Here is a 13,155-nt window from a genome sequence, read left to right as displayed (position 1 = left end):
CACTGTTAATTGAGGCCTCTCTTTTATTGTTTCCATACCAATTTCTGCCTCTATGTACCGATATGTATGCTCTGTATCGTACTTTTTGAACCATAGGATGCACCAAACATCCTCTCAAACATTGACATAATTAAATGCACTTCATGCATGAACTCTGGTTGTGTTTACTGACCTGGAACTGATTTTCGGTGGTACACGCCCCCCAAAAATGTGTCTAAGGCTGTGTCCGAATTACCGCCCTAACCCCTATATAGTGCACTATATAGTGCGGTCGCCATTTTGTAGTGCTGTCCGAATCTACAGTTCAAAAATCATGTGCACTAGAAATTTCCCAGAATTCTCTACGAAAAACCAGTGTGGATCGATGCTCACTCGATTGGCGAATATTGCCCAGAATGCACTGCATTCATACCAGAATGCATTGCGTGTGACCCACAATACACTGCGCTTGAATTATTCAAAGATGGCGGACGGTTGCGCAAGAAAGAGGACTTAAAAATGTAAGTATATTTAAAAGTATCAAGTATCTGTTGTAAAATATATTTGTAAATACGTAAGATGATGTGTTTAATATGTTATATTCCTCAATCGACTATCTACATTGTTTTGAAGCTCATCAATTTCGGTAATGCTAAAGCTAACGCTAGGGCGAATTAGCGCCGAATGCTAAAAACAAACGCTGTTGATATTATATAAAAAAATGAGTGAGTTCTAACCGTAGTAATAAGTTATTAACACATTTTTAAAATGTGTTTATATATGTAGGGACTGACGAGGATAAGGAAAATCTGATCCATCTGTGGATGGAGAAAGATAGCCTGTTTGTTATCAGGCAAGCTCGTGCCGGATGGGAGTAAGAGACACTTGATCATCAGATTTGTATTTATTTATCATTAAACTGTAATCGTTGTCATGTTGGGGTAAAGGTTGTTGTTGAAAGAGGAGAGGAGGAGAGAGCACGAAGGGACAAAGAGTGACAGGAGAGTCTGTTAAGCTTACCTGAGTTTAAAATATTGTTCACAAAATGTAACGTCGTCGTTGTTTTTGCAATTTGTTTAATAAATGCAGTAACAAAAATGAATTATTTACATGTATTATTTAAATCTGAGCCATTTTTAACAATCTCAAAAGAATTTTCATATAAATATCAAATGTACATATTTACATTTTCGTTTTATATGTTAACATTTATTTTTATACATCTTAACAATAATCCTGGTCTTCTAGAGTCATGTTTGTCACAGTTGGAGCTGAAAGGAAAGCAGAGATTTGTCCTCGCAGACGGACGCCACTTTACCCGTCCTACTGGTTCCTGGTCCTACTGGTTCAACATCTGTGGCTAAGCAGTCCCCTTCGCTGATACACAGATTGTGCAGAACTGAACTGCAGGCAATGATTTTCATTGCAAAGGTTGGTTTTACTTCCAGTGCCCCCAGAAATATTTCTCTCCTCCTCATCTTCATCATGCCAAATGCTCTCTCCACCACAGAGTGTGCCTTGGCGTGGTGCTGGTTGTAACGGGCCTGAACCGCATTCCTCATGGGTTCCCTGTAGGGTGTCAGCAGCGTGATGGGATGAGCAATGCAGGGATACCCACCATCACCCAAAAGGATCCTTCAGGTGGGTAATGTTTGATTTACATAAATTGGGCTTTTACGTAGAACCTGTGAACTGACTGATCCTTGATTCCCAACAAAAATATCTATAAATTTGGCATTAGAGTCACATACAGCCTGCAGTTGAATGGAATAAAAAGTTTCTTGTTAAAATAACAAGCTGCATTTTCTTTTAGGGCCTTTATTCTTATGTGGCAGCCATCAGTGTTCCCCACAGCCTTTTGGAAGGTGCAAGAACAAGCGAGCTGCTAAAAAACCAGAGGTGACTAATGGCAGTTCATTCCCACTGGATGCTGGGTGACCCTGCTCATCAGCTGGAGGATGCGGTCTGCCGCTCACAGTGGACCGTGGCATGTCAAAGGCCCTGGTTACCACGCCGTAAGATGCGCCACACGCCAGCCAGAAAAGAAACACCAGGACCTCAGTCTCCTGTACACCCCCCCAGAGTGTGAGGAACCCGAAGCTGCTCCACCAGATGCTCAATGGTCCTGCGGGTCAACCGATCTGCGGGTCTGCCGGTCTGGTCTTGTGTGGGACTGAGCGTCAGCGTGAAGGGCCACGACAGACACCTTTATGTTGGCAAAGCAGTAGAGATGTGGAAAACCCTGTAAAATAGAAAAATAATTATTTCATTGAGAAAATTAAATCTGATTTTTTTTTAATGTTTCATTTTATTCTGATGTCTTAAATTTTAGTTTATGACGTATTTATAAATGCTGGAAAATCTCGTGGGTTTATTTTTGGCTGGGTTTTTGGATTTTTATATAAATATTTAAAAATTAAAGTATTTTTGTTTAAAACAAGTGATATGGATTGACTCTGAATAAAAAATACTAAACTTTGATCTCACAAGTGTTTCATGTAGTTAGACTATACAACTCATAGTACAGTGTTGAAAAATAATGTTAAAAAGTCTTACCCAGCAGACTGTGTAACCTTGAGCACAATTAGTAACAAATGCTTAAATTGAACTAATAAAAAAACTTTAAGTTTAACTCACAAGTTGTTCATGTCTGGCCAGGGCATCCAGAGGAAATCTTCTGAGACGTCTGTTCCTCCTCCTTGCTGTCCTGTGATGCTGCATATCTGCTCGTTTTTGGTTTGATCTCACGAAAAACGGTTGAATTATTGCCAGGAACATGGACAGATTCATATATAAAGCTATTTTCAGTAAGGTAGAAGATAAAACTACAGAAAAAAAAATGCTTCCTCGCAAGAGCCCGTAAATCGTTCAGCGGCACAAAAATAAATATTGCCATGGACTAATGACATGAGGGTTTATTTATCAGCAAATACATAAAATCTACACCAATGTGTTTGTAATCTTATTATTTATAAATCAGCCACGTTTTCCATGATCAGAAAACAGCAGATTCATAAATAGTCTTCATAAAATGTTCATATTTATTATATTTTTACTTTGACAAATGGGTGTCATTCTCGGCGTCAAATAGAAGTAGTACCCCTCCAGACCAGGTGGTGGCGGTAATGCGCCACTTTGTTTTCGTGCCAAGCGCCATTCGAAAACACCCGAAAGAGAAAACTAGTGAGCACGGGTGTCCGAATTGCTTTGAAAATTCGGAGAACTATATAGAGAACTATTTAGTGCCGCACTATATAGGGTTTTAGTAGTTAGGGGTTAGGGCGGTAATTCGGACACAGCCTAACTTTTTATTTGCCACTTCGATAAAGTACATACAGTGGGGCAAAAGAAGTATTCAGTCCAACTGTGCCAATTCTCCCACTTAAAAAGATGAGAGAGGCCTGTAATTTTCATCATAGGTATATCTCAACTATGAGAAACAAACGAGAAAAAAAAATCCAGAAAATCACATTTTCTGATTTTTGAATCATGGTGGAAAATAAGTCCATTATTTCTGGTTCTATTCCCTTTATCTTGAGTTTAGCTCAAGGTCACCAACCAATCCATCCATTTTCAGAACCCGGGTTGCTGGAGCCTATCCCAGCCACAGTTGGGCAAAAGAAGGGTACACCCTGAACAGGTCTCCAGTTGGTTGCAGGGCAACCACACACATATTCACACCTAGCCACAATTTAGAGTCATCCACCAACCTATGAAGCAAGAACTGTGGGAGGAAGCTGGAGTTGCCAAAGAAAACCCAAATATTTGTGAGAAGAACAAGCAAACTCCACGAAGAAATGTCCCAGAGGGACAAGTTGAGGCGAGAGTGCTAACCAGTATGCCACCGGGCAAACCAAAACTAAACCAAACCACGTCTTCATTTGTTTGTGTTTTGCGTGGTTAAGTCAACTTTACACCTTACTCCTGTCAAGTTGCCACAGCATTTAAAGCCCCACTCCAATGAAAATCCTGTTTTTGGTGTTTTTAACATGTTATTGTAGTTTTTTCTCATAATGTAGAAGATGTATAAAATAATTTAAGATTAAAACTGTGTTTCTGAGTATTTCTTTCTTCAAACCGCGTTGGGTAAGGACCAGATGAAAACCTGATGTCTGAAAAAGTCCCAACATATGACACAGCTACTGCTGTGGGCGGGCCAAAGTCTTGTTTTTCTCTGCTCCAATTCTAAATCCTCCACTTCAAATCAAATCAAATCAAATTTTATTTGTATAGCACCTTTCCAACACAAAGTACTCAAAGTGCTTTACATGATGAAGTTTAAAAACAAAGGACAAAACAAACAAATATGTAATTAAAAAACCGGCACAATGCCAATCCCCCCCCACCCACACCCACACACAAACACACGTACTCACTCTCTGTGATAAAAAGACAAAAAGATGCAATGTAGAAATCTGGCTTTGTACTGAGGTTGGGGAAATGATGTTTTGAGGACATGTCCACATCAGTGACACCCCACCCAGGCTCACAGAGCCCACTACCACAGGACCCCCCAGATCCAGACAAAGAGAGATCCCATCGCAGCGACCCCGCTCACCGGGAAGGGTCCATCACTGATGTGAGGATCCCTTGGAGGAAAACTGGAATTGAAATAAAAAAATAGATCCACGTCCGGTTCCATTTTCTCGTCTGAGATACAATCTATCTCTGAACTCTCTGCCTTGATACCTCTGATATTGCTTGCCGCTTTTTTTGCGATGCTAATGTTAGCTTGGGCTTGTGAGGCGCTTGTCGCAACCCTTTGTGTAAACAAAGGGTAAATCAGCAAGACTAACTTCAGCGGCCTATACCCAAAAGCGAGCTACTGCCCATGTGAAGAAAATGTGTCTTAAAAAAACCACACAGGCTTGTTGATTTTAGCTAAAAACTGCATAATCACAAATAAAAGACAACTGGGAACGCTTTTACAGTAAAAAAAATATAGAGTTGGAGAGGAACTATCAGCCTTACAAATGCAATAACAAAAAACAACACAACACCAGTCGATAAACCACTAAAGCAACAATGTTTAAATGAAGATATAAAGAAAGGAGAACAAAAACTGTTCGGCTCAGTCTTTCAAGCCCTTAAATGCTTAAACCTGGTTTATCATTGGCAGGTCGAGCTAAAGAGCACTGGTGGGCACGTTGGAACCGGGCCTGCGTGTCAGTCTCCCCGCCGTGGCCTCACAGTGTGGCTCCAACCCACCTGGCAGCACTTCAAAGTACTTACACACATATGTGTAAATCAGATTTTGGGCGTATTAGCATGGGTTATTAAAGAGCTAGATGAAGCTCAAATCTGGTTTGTCTAAAAGCCCAAGAATGATGAGAACTAAAACATTTCTGTAGCCAACATCCAAATTCACACATCTTGGTGACAAGAAGAGGGAAACTTTCCAGGAAGAATGTACAGAATTTGTTTCGGCAACAGGGGGAGGGGGGTGTTTTTTCGGGGGGGGTTGATGGGAGTCTGGCACCGGCCAGGTGGGGCTCTCCAGGAGCGGCATGTTCACAGGCGGCTTCTCTGTGGCTCTTTATCTGTGTCCTGGCAGCACTTCAGTGGAAGCCTTATCGCCGTTCGAGAGCACACTCATCACATGGGCACAAAAAGAGGCTGGTGGACATGTGCCCCTTTTGCCTTTTTTTGTTTTTTTACCCTTTCCGTTTTGTTTCATGTGGACAAAACCGGACGTTTCAGTTCCTTCTTGCAGCTACTAGAACTTCCTCTTCAGTGAGCAAAACCCAACTAAATTATTAACAGTCTGGTTTTATGACTCTTTGTTAAACATTTGATGCTGAGTCACGACAGTGACATAAATGTCCTTCCAGCTGATTGAACACTTAACAAAGCCTTGGGGTTATGATGACCGTCCGTGTTCATCCACAGACAAGGCCGATAAGAGAGTAAATAAACAAAGTGTGGCGATGAATAGAAGGGAGAAGCAGCTAAAAAAGATGAGTCTGGCACCAACGTTGAGTTGAGATGAGGACAAGCCATTGGCGAGGAAGACGTGGAAAACGCTTAAAACTAGTGAGATACCAGAAGATGAAAGGGTTCGAGCGACGTAAATTGTTTTCCTTTTAAGACCTTGTGTAAGTCAATGTGATGACCAAGCAGGTAACAACGAGGGAAAGCATTCGTAAACAACTCTAGTGCAATTCGTGGACTCAAGAACACTCATATAAAAAAAAAGATATCAAAATCGTTTTCCCAACTCAAAAAATGTTCTTGAAACTTTGCATAAGTCCAAAAGCTTTGACAGCTTCCTAAAAAAATGATCAGGTGAAGGCGGGAGTTCAGACAATTTTTTTTTGTTTATCCAATTGGTAAACAAACCTATTTATTTGGACGCTTATGGTCATTGATGATGGAGACGGAGAGGAAGATCACAAAGAGCATTAGAGGATGATGAAGGACAACATGCCTGAGTATAAACAGCCAACAGGGCTGCAGCATGATTAGGTAAATAAAGCCCACACTCCAATTAATTCATTGGACCACTTGACATTTTGCCTTTTGCAACATGTGATGGTGGCATAGAAATGAAATGAAAAGCTGATGAGGCATAAAAGCATGAAAAGAAGTTCCTGGAAAGCCATCCTTAGCGTGACCCCGAGTCTATTCTCCTAAAAGACTCAGAGAAATAATAGAGCTAGTATGTCTTCAAGTTTGAGGAATGTTGAGTCCCAGACTGCAACAAGGTCTATTCTTTTTCCTGAAATGTGTCTGTTCCCGTCCTTGTTTATGTTCGACTTGACTTCGCTCCAGCCATCTGGTCCAAAGGACACTCTACGGCTTATATTCGCTGTGACGTTATCAAGACAGAGATCTGATGCAAACAAAATAAAACTCCCAAACTGTGCCTGGAAGAGCCGTGATTTGTGAATCATTTGACGTTTTTAATGGCCGGGACGTTCCCTCTCACAGTGAAGTGACGTTGCACAGAAGCAAAGCTTGGCAATGACGTCTTTCTACATGAATCAGGCCCGCGTAATATCAACAGAATAACTGGACTGAGTTGACTTTGTTTGCTGAGATCTTTTAATCCATCTGAGATAGAGAATATTGCCGTTTTTCTCAAACCTTTTCCAGTTAAGCCCTGTGGTCTTCAGAGCGATCAGGTTTTGTTGTTGACATTTTTGTCTGAGATTTGAAATCTTGGCATGCGGCTCATGTTTCCACTCCTGCAATCTGTTTTCATTAAGCCCTTGTCTCCCCGAAGGAAAAGGAGAATTTTTCACTGCCAGAGCAGACTACACTGTCAAATAAATGCACAAATCCACGTCAAACTCTGTGTGTTGTTGTTGGTGAAGCTGATGCAATAAGTTGTTTGGGTTTGATCTGTTTTATATGAAAGAAAAATAATAAAATACAACTTTTTTCTTTCAATATAAGGCATAACTGAAGGGAAATGTTGGACAACAGATGACAGTTGTATAACTGTCCTAAAATCTTCAGTCACCATGATGCTTAAACTAAAACCTATTGTAGAGTTAAAGACTAATGCCATTTTAGTCCAAATCATCGTGGTCTATCTGGGTTCCAGGGTTCAATCCCATCCACAAAAAGAAGAAGAAAAACTGATAGGAGTATTTTCGTTTGACAGTTTTCTCTTAAGGTCCACTTTCTGTAACAACAAAACAAAGTACAACTAGTTTATAGTCTATTCCAAGAAAGGGAGTGATGAACCGAAAATATTATAAAAAAGCTAAACAAGATTTAGTTTGAATTAACTCTTCCAAAAAATTGTGAATTCACAAGTTTACTGCAAATGTTTTTATATTAAATGTTGCTTTAATTTGCAAATTACTTAATTATTTATTTTTTCTTCTTTAGTTCTTTTTTTATCCTCAGATTGTTCTGTTGGGAAAGAAATGCTGGCAAAATTTTCACTCTCACTTGGTTTGGTCTGCCCTCACTTTGAATTCGTTGGAGAGGACCAGTCCAAACCTGCGACCTCCTAAAGGGTCGACTAACTGTGCACCACAGCCACCCCAAGATGAAAGAATAAATGTGTGCAAATACGTAAGTCCGTTCATCACCTGTTGCAGGCTGGCCAACCCTGGTCCTCAAGAGCCTCAACCCTGCCTGGTTTCCAGTTTTCTCTGACCACCTTGCTACTGTTTGGTTGACTCAAGTAATTCCACATCCTGATTGACTGAACACACCTAATTTGGGTTGTCAGCATCAAGCACAGCAGGGAAAGCTGGAAACCAGGCAGGGTTGAGGTTCTTGAGGTCCAGCGTTGGCCAGCCCTGCATCTCGATAACTGCCTGCACTGCATTACATTTCCCAATCGATCAACAAGACATCTATTGATTTTTTTTTAGATCTACACCACTTCCATCAACTACTTCTTGGTTACTATCCGCTTACTGAACCCACTGTGAACCCTTTAGGTACACAGAGTTATCGGATCCTGTCCCAGCTACTGTTAGGCAAAGGTAGGGTAACCTTGGACAATTTACTACTCTATTGCAGGGCTAGTTGTTGGTTTACTTTTGCTTTTCTGGTCCATAGAATTATCCGTCTGCTTTCATGCCAAAGTGGACCGCATCATGGTTCACCTGGAATCATACGGTGACCATTGTTTTGAGGGTTCCCTTCTTTGGTTCACACCATAGTTCAGATGAGCTAAACCGATTCAATCTGAACTTTGGTCCAACTCTGGCATTTCCAGCAGCATGCAAATGTTCTGACTTCCACGTTTTATTATTTCCCAATAAAGCTTTATTACACTGTCATTTTGAGATGCTCCCTTTAACACTGCAGTTTTAACTGAAGCAGGTTTGCGTTGGTTTATGTGAATTTTCCACCTCGGAATCATTTGGAATAATAGAAATTGTGTAGAGACCTTGGTTAGTTCAGAGAGCTTGGGTTATCTTGTCGGCAACAGCAACGATGTTAAAGCGTTAACAGAAAAAGAAAAAAAAACGTAAAAAGTAGGCGGAGGACCTTTGCCTTAATGTCCTCCATTGCTTCCATTTTATGTTGCAAAAAAAGACATCCAGGGAGTTTAGCTCATCTATGACTTCTTATTTTAAACCGAAATGATCTCAAACTGAGTTGATCTGAGCAGAGAAGATCAAGGAAATGGAAGAGTAGTATAATAGAAAAGCTGCAGGGTAAGTTTATCAGCAAACCACACATGAAGTGGAAGGCCAAATTACTCCAACCTTTCTTAAATAATGGGGTAAATATTTATCAATACGAAACTGTGTCCGGGTGGTATGGGCATTTCAAATTTAAGTTTTGATCAACGTAACATTTGTTTAAATAAACTATCTTTGAACTGGGTTGAATTGTCGTAAATGTAAGTGCACTGTGTGTGTCAAAATTCTTTGGCATAAGATTATCTGTTGTTGTTTTTACCATCCCCAAACTCTCCGTGTAGATTTAGTCTTCTGTCAGATCTTTGGTCCTGCGGTGTGTCTCACTGCTCCTATCGTCTTCCTTTTCTCTCTTCTGGCTATTGTGTACTCCATCTTTCCTATTTTATCTAATCGCCTCTGCCTTTATCTCTCTGTGTCTATCATCTCCAGGCCTCTCTGGTTATTAGTCTAATGTGCTTGATGTTGAAAGTCTTTCATCCTCATCCACAGGGATGCAGAGGTACAGATAGGGACAGAGAAGTCAAAAGATGGAAAAAAACAAGTTTGGGATTTGACCCATATATTTCTCTTTGAGTATGGACTGTGTGCCGTTCTTTAAAGTAAATATGTTTTTTTTAAATCTTTGTTGTGTCAGAACAAATAGAAAAATAACATAAAACATCAAAGTTCTGAGTTATGAGTTTAAGGTTAAAAGGTTCACCGAAAAAAAATAAATGTGGTAATTGGAAGATTTGAATTAAACTTTTTCCAGCACAAAAACCACTTTAAACAGTAGCTAAATCCTTTTCAGCTTTTTTACCCTGTGGGGATAGAGTGCACTCACACACATTTAAGGATTTACTTTGGCCCACAGCATCCACCATGTCTGGCTTGGCTGACACCACCTCTTGTTACTGGGACTGTGCCTTGAGGTCACTGCTATGGCTGGGTCCTCTGTGGATAAAAACATCCCCTTTTTTGGTAAAATAAGGACCAACTTGTTGGAAAGTACTCTGGTAAAATGTGCAGCTCGTTTATGAAACTGAGCTAAGCTTGTTCTATCAGCTTTGGTCCACCTTAAGAGAATTCAGGGTGCAGTTTTCCATTTTTACCCGTTGGTGTCAGTGTTGTACCGCAGTATGACCCTCTGCTACAGCCTTGTGTAGTCCAGATGAGGGTTTGGTTTTTAAGGTGGCTCAAGGGAGACAGACAATAGTTACTTCTGTCAGAAAGCTTGAGTAAATGACAGAAAATAAAGATCCTGAATGAAGTTTTGATGATTATCGAATTGCTCCCGGCTCCTTCTGGACTTGTCCATCACACCTGTGCTGGCTGTGTCTTGGTGCAGGCATGTGGCGGCTGACACAAGGAAAGCAGCTTACGGCTCCTGGTCCCTGGTCTGGGAGCCCTCTCCGGCTGCCACCAACAGGGCTTTATCGGTCTTGAGGATTACTGTGATTTCATTAGCTGCACAAACACACACACACATGCATGCATGGATGGTATGCACGCATAGTGTAAAGAAGGTGCAGGTTGCTGGTGATAATGTGGCCGTAGCTGTGCTTTTTTTTAAGGCCACCGTTCGTCACAGGGTCTTTAGTTATCTCCAGTATATGTGTGAAAAAAGGGCGCATAACCCATGAGAGGTTGTTGGAGCAAAGGTTGAATGGAAATGGAGGTGGGTTCTGTGTGGACTACCAAGCCAAACAGCAACAGTAACTATGGTCATCTGTGTGTACTAACATTCTTGCGTGTGATTGTGCTGACTCAGGCCAGCAGAAGAACTGAAGAGAAGCTTCTCATCCTCCAACTTCTCTAAAGTGATTGCTTTAATCCAGTGGTTCTTCTTTCATTAAAATATTCTTATCCATCCAAAAACCATCATTTTTCTCAAAGGTAAACTGTTTTGTATGGAGTCTTCAGAGTGTCTGCGAATTAGGCACCAGACGGGTTTGTATCTTATCTCCTTTGATGTAAACTTTCTCCTTTTTAGGGCCCGAGCACGGAGTGCAAGGACCCTATTGTAATTCGAATGTTTATTATTATTATTATTATTATTATTATTATTATTCTACCGGAAGAGTCGCCTTTTTGAGGCCTTTAACATACCCCAAAACTCACCAAATTTGGCACACACATCAGGAGTCGCGAAAAATTTCGTATTTTATAGGAGATTGGCATGGGCGCAGAAAAACGGCTCGATAGCGCCACCTACAGTGACTTTTGTCCCGACGCCCCGCATACGCTTTAACGTACAAGCTTGATTTTTACAGGGCATGTTCTTCAGATGGAGACCTACAAAAAAGTCTGAAAGGACCCACCTGTCACTCGCACAGGAAGTCTGATATATTGAGGTCAATATGTCATTTTTGCTCCATTTTGGACATTTGCAGGCCTCGCTCTAGAACGAACTCCTCCTAGAGATTTGTGAATAATGACTCCAAACTTTGGTTTTGTAAACTAAACACATGTCCGATGTTAAATTGCGAAGCTTTTAAGTTTTTACGGATGTTTGTGACCGTGGCGGCGCGTCGAAAATGGAGGTCATTTTGAAAACACGCCATGAAAAGAAAAATGGCCATTACTCAGCCATGCAAAATCCAATCTGATCCAAAATTGATATGCATGATTGTAGTCTGACCCTGACCACATCAGAAGTGGAAAAATCCAGAACAGGTGTAGCGCCACCTGCTGGTAAAAGGAAATGACATGTTTTACTTGGAGCATCACTGCTCCAAGTAGGATGAGCCGACACACCTCAAAATGATGTCCACCTGTTGAAAAGCCATTGATGTTTACTCTGATAAAAAGCCTTAACTTTCAATGCGGGGGTGTGGTCGTGACAGAGCGGCGAAGTTGGGCGTCTCGCCATGCACACAAAAGTTGCTCTCACGTGCACATTCCTTGTCCAATCTCACTGAAATTCAATAGAGGTGATGAGGCTTCCATTCTGAACCAATGGATATGACAATCTTGGACGAGCTCCATAGCGCCACCTAGATATTGACAAATACATTTTATGTCACATTCTGACCTATCTTTTCTCTGTGCTTTGTCCGACATTCATAAAATTACAACAGGAGATACTCATAAGGGTCTTCTCTCATCGTCTAAAGTTTCATGGGTGTACACCTGACGGTGCCTGCGCAAGCCAGTGCCAAACAGGAAGTGGTTGATTGCGTTGCAGTCAGATAATTAAAAATTCATAAAAAATCAGCCGTTTGTATCACGAGGCTGAGATTTCAGAATGAGAGGCCTCTTACATATCTCCAACTTAGATACACAGCACTTGCATGGGTGAACAAAAAACGGCTCAATAGCGCCACCTACCATGTTTGTTTTTGAGAGCCCCGCCATGTTCTTTAACATACAAGCTTGATTTTTACAGGACATGTTCATCAGATAGAAACCTACAAAAAAGTCTCTTGGGACCAAGCTGTCAGTCGCACAGGAAGTCTGCTATATTGGTGTCAATATGTCATTTTTGCTGTATTTTGGTCATTTGCAGGCCTCGTTCTAGAACGAACTCCTCCTAGAGATTTTTGAACAATGACTCCAAACTTTGGTTTTGTAAACTAAACACATGTCCGATCTTAAATTGCGAAGCTTTTAAGTTTTTACGGTTGTTTGTGACCGTGGCGGCGCGTCAAAATTTGAGGTCGTTTCGAAATCACGCCATGAAAAGAAAAATGGCCATTACTCAGCCATAAATAATCTAATCTGATCCAAATTTGTTGTGCATGATTGTAGTCTGACTTTGAACACATCTGCAGTGGAAAAATCCGAAACAGGTGTAGCGCCACCTGTTGGCAACAGGAAATGACATGTTTTACTTGGAGCATCACTGCTCCAAGTAGGATGAGCAAACACACCTCAAAATGACGTCCACCTGTTGAAAAACCATTGAAGTTTACTCTGATGAAAAACAAATCTTTCAACGCGAGGGTGTGGTCGTGACAGAGCGGCGAAGTTGGGTATCTCGCCATGCACAAATGTTGCTCTCACGTTCACATTCCTTGTCTGATCTCACTGAAATTAAATAGATTTGATGAAACTTCCATTCTGAACCCATGGATATGAC

At 41.0% G+C, this 13,155-nt stretch overlaps 1 long non-coding RNA gene across 2 annotated transcripts; it reads left to right on the top strand.

Moving 5' to 3' along the window:
- Positions 1–388: 388 nt before the first annotated feature.
- Positions 389–2,611, top strand: LOC111949227 (uncharacterized). 2 transcript variants are annotated; one of them, XR_013647828.1, is made up of 4 exons: positions 389–500; positions 766–1,410; positions 1,490–1,620; positions 1,793–2,611. It is a non-coding gene; the product is annotated as an uncharacterized LOC111949227 (long non-coding RNA). The 2 variants fall into 2 exon arrangements; XR_013647825.1 differs by having other exon boundaries at positions 483–1,410.
- Positions 2,612–13,155: the final 10,544 nt, after the last annotated feature.

This window comes from Oryzias latipes, chromosome 2 (assembly GCF_053564925.1).
Source record: "Oryzias latipes strain Hd-rR chromosome 2, Olatipes_Hd-rR_3.1".
In the NCBI taxonomy this organism is placed as follows: domain Eukaryota; kingdom Metazoa; phylum Chordata; class Actinopteri; order Beloniformes; family Adrianichthyidae; genus Oryzias; species Oryzias latipes.
Note: the sequence above shows the minus strand (reverse complement) of the source record. Positions and strands in the feature narration are given on the sequence as shown.